The following is a 9037-nucleotide window of genomic DNA, read 5'->3' as shown; positions in this document are numbered from 1 at the left end:
CCCAACAATGACATAATTAGCCCATTTAGCTCCAAAAAGACATAGTTAGCTAATTTAGCTCCAAGAAGAGGAGAAGAGGAGAAATGAAAAGGAAGAACAAAAAGAAGAAGAGAAAGATAAGAGAAGGAGAAGGAGAAGAAGGAGGAGGAGAAGAAGGAGAAGGAGGAGGAGGAGGAGGAGGAGAAGGCCAAGGACCTTCTAGTCCTTCTCCTCCTCCTCCTCCTTCTCCTACTTCTTCTTTATTTCTTCTTCTTCTCCTCCTCCTCCTCTTTCTTCTCCTCTTTCATATTCTCCTTGCCTTAATTTCCCCAACAATGACATAATTAGCCCATTTAGCTCCAAAATGCCACAATAACCTCAAAACGGCATAAGAACCTTGGTTAGCTCATTAATATTATATACTTCGCTTGTTTTCCTCTAAAATGGGATAATTAGCCCATTTAGCTCAAAAAGACATAGTTAGCTAATTTAGCTCCAAGAAGAGGAGAAGAGGAGAAGAAATAGCAAAAATGAAAAGAAAGAAGAAGAAGAAGAAGAAGAAGAAGAAGAAGAGAAGGAGAAGGAGGAGGAGAAGGAGGAGAAGGCCCAGGACCTTCTAGTCCTTCTCCTCCTCCTCCTCCTTCTCCTCCTTCTTCTTTATTTCTTCTTCTTCTCCTCCTCCTCCTCTTTCTTCTCCTGTTTCATATTCTCCTTGCCTTAATTTCCCCAACAATGACATAATTAGCCAATTTAGCTCCAAAAAGACATTATAAGCTCAAAATGGCATAAGAACCTTGGTTAGCTCATTAATATTACATACTTAGCTTGTTTTCTTCTAAAATGGGATAATTAGCCCATTTAGCTCCAAAAAGATATAGTTAGCTAATTTAGCTCCAAGAAGAGGAGAAGAGGAGAAATGAAAAGGAAGAACAAAAAGAAGAAGAGAAAGAGAAGAGAATGAGAAGGAGAAGAAGGAGGGGGAGAAGAAGGAGAAGGAGGAGGAGGAGGAGGAGGAGAAGGAGGAGAAGGCCAAGAACCTTCTAGTCCTTCTCCTCCTCCTCCTCCTCCTTCTCCTCCTTCTTCTTTATTTCTTCTTCTTCTCCTCCTCCTACTCTTTCTTCTCCTCTTTCATATTCTCCTTGACTTAATTTCCCCAACAATGACATAATTAGCCCATTTAGCTCCAAAATGCCATAATAACCTCAAAATGGCATAAGAACCTTGGTTAGCTCATTAATATTATATACTTAGCTTGTTTTCCTCTAAAATGGGATAATTATCCCATTTAGCTCCAAAAAGACATAGTTAGCTAATTTAGCTCCAAGACGAGGAGAAGAGGAGAAGAAATAGGAAAAATGAAAAGAAAGAAGTAGAAGAAGAAGAGAAGAAGGAGAAGGAGGAGGAGGAGAAGGAGGAGAACGCCAAGGACCTTCTAGTCCTTCTCCTCCTCCTCCTCCTCCTTCTCCTCCTTCTTCTTTATTTCTTCTTCTTCTCCTCCTCCTCCTCTTTCATATTCTCCTTGCGTTAATTTCCCCAACAATGACATAATTAGCCAATTTAGCTCCAAAAAGACGTTATAAGCTCAAAATGGCATAAGAACCTTGGTTAGATCATTAATATTATATACTTAGCTTGTTTTCCTCTATAATGAGATAATTAGCCCATTTAGCTCCAAAAAGACATAGTTAGCTAATTTAGCTCCAAGAAGAGGAGAAGAGGAGAAATGAAAAGGAAGAATAAAAAGAATAAGAGAAAGAGAAGAGAAGTTGAAGGAGAAGAAGGAGGAGGAGAAGAAGAAGAGAGGAAGGAGAAGCAGGAGAAGGAGCCCTCCTTATTCTCCTTCTTCTTCCCTCCTTCTTCTCCTCTTCTTCTTCAATTTAGCTTATTTTCCCCAACAAAGACATACTTAGCCAATTATCATCCAAAATGACATAATTAGCTTAGTTAGGTAAAAACATCATAAGAACCTTGGTTAGCTCAATAAAATGACTAATTAAGCTCCTAAAAGACATAATAAGCTCAAAATGCATAAGAACCTTGGTTAGCTCATTAATATTATATACTTAGCTTGTTTTCCTCTAGAATGACATAATTAGCCCATTTAGCTGCAAAAAGACATAGTTAGCTAATTTAGCTCCAAGAAGAGGAGAAGAGGAGAAATGAAAAGAAGGAAGAAGAAGAGGAAGAAGAAGAGAAGAAGAAGAGAAGGAGAAGGAGAAGGATAAGAAGAAGGAGGAGGAGAAGAAGAGAAGAAGAAGGAGAAGGAGGAGAAGTAGGAGAAGGAGCCCTCCTTCTTCTCCTTCTTCTTCTCTCCTCCTTCTCCTCCTTCTTCTTCTTCTTCTTCTCTTTTTCTTTATTCTTCTTCTCCTCCTCCTTCTCCTTCTCCTTCCCCTCCTCCTCCTCCTCCTTCTTGTTTTTATTCTCCTTGTTCTCTTCTTACTTCTTCTCTTTCTTCTTCAATTTAGCTTATTTGTCATATATATGTTGTTGTTGTTCTTTTTCTGACTTTCTTATTCCCATTATGTAGATTGGATGTACTACATGCATGGAACCTGGCATTGATGGAGTGCTTTAGTTCTAGTTTTCATTTGGTTGATGAACAATGTGGAATTATATGTATATGTATATCTGGATGAACAGTATATGTGGAACTATATGTATATGTGTTGTGACCTATATGTGTGCTATGAATATGGATGAAACTTTGTGCTATGAATATGTGTTGTGACCTACATATGTGCTATGTATATGTATATGTGTTGTGACCTATATATTTGCTATGTATATGTATATGTGTTGTGAAATAAACAAAAAAATAGAACTGTGACAATATGGGCTCTTTGCCGTCTGCCAGCTGATGGCAAAGGCCTTTGCTATCAGCTGACCGACGACAAAGGTGCCACGTGGTGCCCAGCTGTGCAACCTGGACAGCAGCAGCTCGCCATATAGTATCTTTGCCGTCTGCTTCCAGGGGGAGGACGGCAAAGAAGAGGGCACAGAGGAGGTGGGAGGAGGGGTAGGCAGACGGCAAAGAGTGGAGGGGGGGAGGAGGTGGAGGCAGACGGCACAGAAGAGGGGTTAGGAAGACGGCAAAGAGTGGGGGCAGGAGGTGGAGGCAGACGGCAAAGAAGAGGGGGGAGGCAGACGACAAAGAAGAGGGGGGGACGTAGACGGCAAAGCCTCCGTTAGCCCCTAACGGAGGCAACGCCTGCCGGCTGCCGTCTCGACATATTTGCTGACTGCTCTTATGAAAAGCTGACGGCAAAGCTCTTTGCCGTCCGCTTCGGTGAGGCAGACGGCAAAGAAGCTACAATGGCGTCGTAGGCTGACGCAGAAATTTTGCCGACAATGGGATTCTTTGCCGTCTGTGATTTACTCTTTGCCGTCGGTGGTTTACTCTTTGCCGTCCGTGATGGCAGACGGCAAAGAAGCTAATTCCTGTAGTGTGGTGGAAGATCATATGTTCAGATCCTTAATGATTATCAATACTCCTCTGGTTATGAACATGAATATGATTTTTGAGTAATTACGTTTGTTCCTCAGGACATGGGATAAGTCTTGCTATAAATAATCATGTGAATTTGGTATTCGTTCGATATTTTGATGAGATGTATGTTGTCTCTCCTCTAGTGGTGTCATGTGATGGTCGATTATATGACACTTCACCATTATTTGGGCCTAGGGAAAGGCATTGGGAAGTAATAAGTAGATGATGGGTTCCTAGAGTGACAGAAGCTTAAACCCTAGTTTGTGTGTTGCTTCGTAAGGGGTTGATTTGGATCCATATGTTTCATGCTATGGTTAGATTTATCTGAATTCTTCTTTCATAGTTGCGGATGCTTGCGAGAGAGGTTAATCATAAGTGGAATGTTTGTCCAAGTAAGGGCAGCACCCAAGCACCGGTCCACCCACATACCAAATTACCAAAGTAACAAACGTGAATCAATGAGCATGATGAAAACTAGCTTGACAGTAATTCCCATGTGTCCTTGGGAGCGTTTTGCTTTATATAAGAGTTCGTCCAGGCTTGTCCTTTGCTACAAAAAGGATTGGGCCACCTTGTTGCACCTTTGTTACATTTTTTACTTGCTACCCGTTATGAATTACCTTATCACAAAACTATATGTTACCGATAATTTCAGTGCTTGCAGAGAATACCTTACTGAAAACCGCTTGTCATTTCCATCTACTCCTGGTTGGGTTCGACACTCTTACTTATAGAAAGGACTACGAGAGATCCCTACACTTGTGGGGTCATTAGGGAGGCACAGCTACTCACCTTGGGGAGCTTGACGTGGTCGAACAGGCTCGGGGACGAGAGCAGTGGGCGAATTTAGCCGGCGACGAGCTCTGCCCGAGGAAGAATACCAGCATGGCACGACATTGTCTTCGCGTCCCACGGGGCCGTAGTAGACATCGAGTAAGGAGTCAACCCTGGCGGAGCTCCTGGACACACTCGCCTTGTGGGATATCACCGGAGAGCGCACCGACGACGATCCCCGCTCTCTGACTCGCTCGGCTATGACGGCGAAAGACGGATCTGGTGTCTATCTCACCTGGTGGGGTTGAGGAGAGGGAGAGGGAAACTCTAGCGAGGGCTCAGATGTCGAGGGGGCTTTATAAGGGGGATATTAACGGCTGGCTACCGCCATGGCCCTGGCATTGCAGCCGCATCACCTTTCTGCTAGAGTGCGAGGACGGGACCGGGGGGACGACAATGCGTGCATTCGCTGGCAGGTGGGGCCAAGTAGCTACCTCGTAGGAAAGGTGCGCGCGGGGGCTCGCTGACGCTAGGATGACTACACTGTTGGGCCGTGAGGAGCACTTGGGTTGTGGCTCAGACTAGGTTGCACTCTGCTCTCTCACTCTTAGGGAAAACAAAAGGGTTTTCCCTTTAAATTTACAACAACTATTTACAAAATCCACAGAGAAAAGAGAGGGAGGGTGTTGGGTGGAACAAAAATATATTTGAACTCCCTAAATCATGAACTAACTAATAAAAATGGTCTGGGAATTTTTAGAGAAAATAAATAAACCACCTATTTATTTACTATTGAAGTTGTTTTGTAAAAGCTACAAAAGAAAAAAATACACACATGGCAAGGTACTATTTTAAAACACCCTAGAGAATATTAGACAAAATAGCAACATTTATGTGAGTGGATTAGGGCGAGCAAAAAAGAAAACCACTATTCAAATAATTTGAATAAAAGAGACAGGTGGAGGAATAGGGGAGAATAAATGGTATGAAGGTTTCACACAAGGACAACCACTTAGGTTAGCAACACAACATCACAACACACACCACAACATAACACTTCACACAACCATGATGCACACTTATGAATTATGACATGATGCCATGATGCAAAATGATATGAGGCAAACTTAATTAAACCAAACCACATTATGGCATACATGAAGGGATCACATGGAAAAAATATATTACAAAGATGGCAAGGGTTGCACTTGGTCTATTACATTAGCCCGATTGGAGTAGTTTAGGTGCATAAAATAACCATGTGCATTTTCTGTCCATAGCTGTATTTTTGCAAAAATTGCATTGGCAAGATTCAACTTTCCTCAAACCAAGCACACGTCATCTATTTGACCTAAAGAGACACCATCCTTAGAATTTTGGTAGTCAACTAAGACACCTATAGGTCCATGGATCACTTCATCAAACACCTTATGGGCATGACAGATATTGGCAATATGCTAAACCTGCATTGGGAACTTGGTTATATGGCTGAGAAGATATGTCGTCTAGACCATTTTTACCCAAAACCATCACCGTGTTAACTCCTACTTTCATCAAAGCGTTATTAGTCACCGCGACATTCCGTGGAGCACTTGTCGTGCGTACCCGGAGCACGAGTAGAGTGCGCCTTTTGTACGTTCTCGCGTCTGAGCCGCCGCGTCCCAAGGTCGTCCCTAGCCCCCACTCATTCTGATCTGTTTGTTTCTCCCCGCATCGCACCAAGCCCGCAACCGACCTCCCCCTCCGCTCTGCTGTTCCCACCATGCCCCGGACGCATCAAGCGCTAGACGCCACCGTCGCATGATGTGCCCAGTATCGACCTAGCCACCCGGCATGCCCCGAACACTCCAGCTCATCGACCTCACTAGCATCCGCCAGGCGGTAGCGAAGTAGCTCGCGTGCCATGAGCAATGCGGCCTGCGCATTATCGTGCCCAAGGCGGGTGTGGGAGGAGGAACTCATGGCGGTGCAGCCATCCTACTGCACAGAGGGGTGTATGGAGGAGTCCTGCTACTCGCGGGCAACAAGGTCGATTGCGGCGGCAGCCCCATCATTAGCAGAGTGGTGGCTACCGTTGCTGTTGTGGCCGGAAGACGCGGTTTGAGTGACGCAGGCCGCCCGGCAATCGACACACACACGGTGAGCGTCAGCCATAGGGTTAGCAGAGCTGGAGCCGAAACGGAGCTCGAGAACCATAGTGCACCCCTACCTGACACGTCAATAGGAATTGGGGCTCTCCGGACCCAAAGAGGTTTCAAATCTGGGGTGCCTAGGTTCTCCCTCCCTACTCTAGCATGCAACCTCACGGCGACCCTTCGGCATGCTCGAGCAAAGGGATAAGAATGATGAACACAACAGTTTACCCAGGTTCGGGCCAACTCGCGATGTAAAACCCTACTCCTGTTTGTTAGGATTTCTTGAGGGTGAGAGAGAGTACAAAGGTGGGTTCTTGCTAGCTCTAGGATCCATCCCTCTCTACGGCAGTAGCCTGCCCTCTCTTATTCTGGCCACGCTCCTCTTCCCCCAAAAATCCAGGCAAAAAAGGTTGCCACAACGACCAGTTTGACGGGGGACATGACTGCAGCTTATCTTGACAAAAGCAGTATTCGCTTGCAAAAGCCTCCTACTGTGACGCGTTGGCAGGCTCAGGCATGACCTCCATCCTGACAAGCTCCTAGCCTTGGTCTTCTTGCATCGAACATGAAACCTTTGGAGATTACTTTGGGATCTGGCAAGCCGGCCCCATTACCTTAACATAAAAAAAGGAAAGCCTCCTTATCTATGTGTGTCGGCATGGCCCCTGGCACCGCTCGGCATGGCGCAAGTCACCCATGTGACGATGCAAGACCGAGCGACCCGGCCAAGCCACCCTTGACTAGTCCGTCCGCCAAGAGCCTCGGGAGGCGACCTTGTGAGGGGGGCTTCACGCGGCTCCTAATGTTGCTTGCTGATGTGCACCTGGCGGGGCAGGGGCCCTTGCGAGGCTCTTGCCTATGAAGTCCCAGGATGGGTCGTGCTGGGACCATGGCTTGCCTCGCCTCTTGGGACGCAGGTAGACAGGTCTGGGTACCCCTAGTCCCATGGGCTTGATAGTGACCCCTCCCCTTGTCCTTGTTGCCCTGCTACACTATCGGAAGATTTGATCCAGGATCGATGAGCCAAGACCGACACATCACTCCACCCCCTCCTTAGTTGTACGAATCTACAAAACTACTATCGACGGTCGAAGATGACGGAAGATTCAATGCAAGTGATCGACGAGGAAAGATCGACACATCATCGCACACCCCCTTGGAAGAACGATGCTACAATGCTACTATCGACTGTCGAGGGTGATACCTTCAAGTTCACCATGACAGTTACATCAAATGGAAATCCATCGATGGTGATTCTTCAGAATTCCCTCTTCATGACAAGGACACACTGTTACCTTTACCCGTTGCCCCTATTATTGTTATTGTGGGACTGAAGGACTGGGTCGTACATATCACCACGATTGAGGTGGACCAGAGTTCCAGACAATCTCATGGAGTCGGGTTATCCTGGAGGGTACAGCCGCGAGATAGTTATGCGACACGGCCAGGCATTCTTTGCCCTTGTTTTAAGTCCGCAAGACGGGGTGACGGGATCAGGAGGATTGTTGATCATTACCGCGAGCTAGCAAGATACTAATGGGTTTGGATATGTGATCTGAGTAGGCCTCCGTCCTTTATCGCACTAACCACCACACAGGAATAAGTATGGGCACTCTTCATCGTACATTCTCCCGAAATCTCTTTAGATGGCATAGTTGAACACGTGCCCGGGTGGCCCGCGTAAGCACCATCTTTGTATAAAGAGGTGCCAGTACTAACATCGGCTGTCCACACAACGCGTAGGATTGCAAAGGGTGATTGGCCCATAAACTCTTCACATTTAGGATGTAGACCAGCGTGTGTCCTCTTTGTTGAGCCTAGGTAGGACTACAACATGTCAATCAGCCGAGGTCAGGCATGACCTAGGAAAGTGTGTCCGGTCGGAGTTAATCGAGCGTGTTGGGCAAGTTTGTGCACCCCTACAGGGAAGTATATCTATTCGAATAGCCATGTGTATGATAACGGACGCTCGGAGAGTATCCTGATCTACTGCAACTAGAACTAGATACCTGTGATATTAAATTGAAATATTGGATCCGGGATAGCTTCCTCGCAGGGAGTCGTGGATGGATCTCTTGGCCTTGTTACCACATGCTGCATGTGTTATACTAACCAATACTCTTCTAATGCTGCAAAACGCTAAAGATGCTAATCTTTGATAGGACTACGATTTTCGCTTCTCTTCTGGCATTTCTATAGTTTAGTCCAAAGATATAGCCCCATTCCTTTGATACCGATGCATATTTAGCATAGATCTTATGTAAGTCTTGCAAATTCTTTGGATGAGTACTCATTGTTGCTTTGCTCCCCTTTTCCCTTGCTGCGATTTCTGCGACCAGATGACGGAGCCCGGGAGATGGTTGATCCCACCGACGACTAATCCTACCCCGATGGAACTTACTACTACATGGAGGTTGATGAGTAGTTAGGACGCTCCGAGGCAGGAGGCTTTACCATTATGATCTGTGATGATGTTTGTGCTAGCCTTCTTAAGGAGAACTTGTTTGTTCATGTCCGTACTCAGATAATGTTTCTTTCGCTGACTCGTTTGTATTCGATATTATGTATTCGAGCCCTCCAGGCCCCTGGCTTGCAATATAAATCTTGTATGACTTTAGTATATATCTAGAGTTGTGTTGTTATATGTTCTAGTGAGTCCCTA

This window comes from Hordeum vulgare, chromosome 5H, assembly GCF_904849725.1.
Source record: "Hordeum vulgare subsp. vulgare chromosome 5H, MorexV3_pseudomolecules_assembly, whole genome shotgun sequence".
Taxonomy (NCBI): Eukaryota; Viridiplantae; Streptophyta; class Magnoliopsida; order Poales; family Poaceae; genus Hordeum; species Hordeum vulgare.
Note: the sequence above shows the minus strand (reverse complement) of the source record.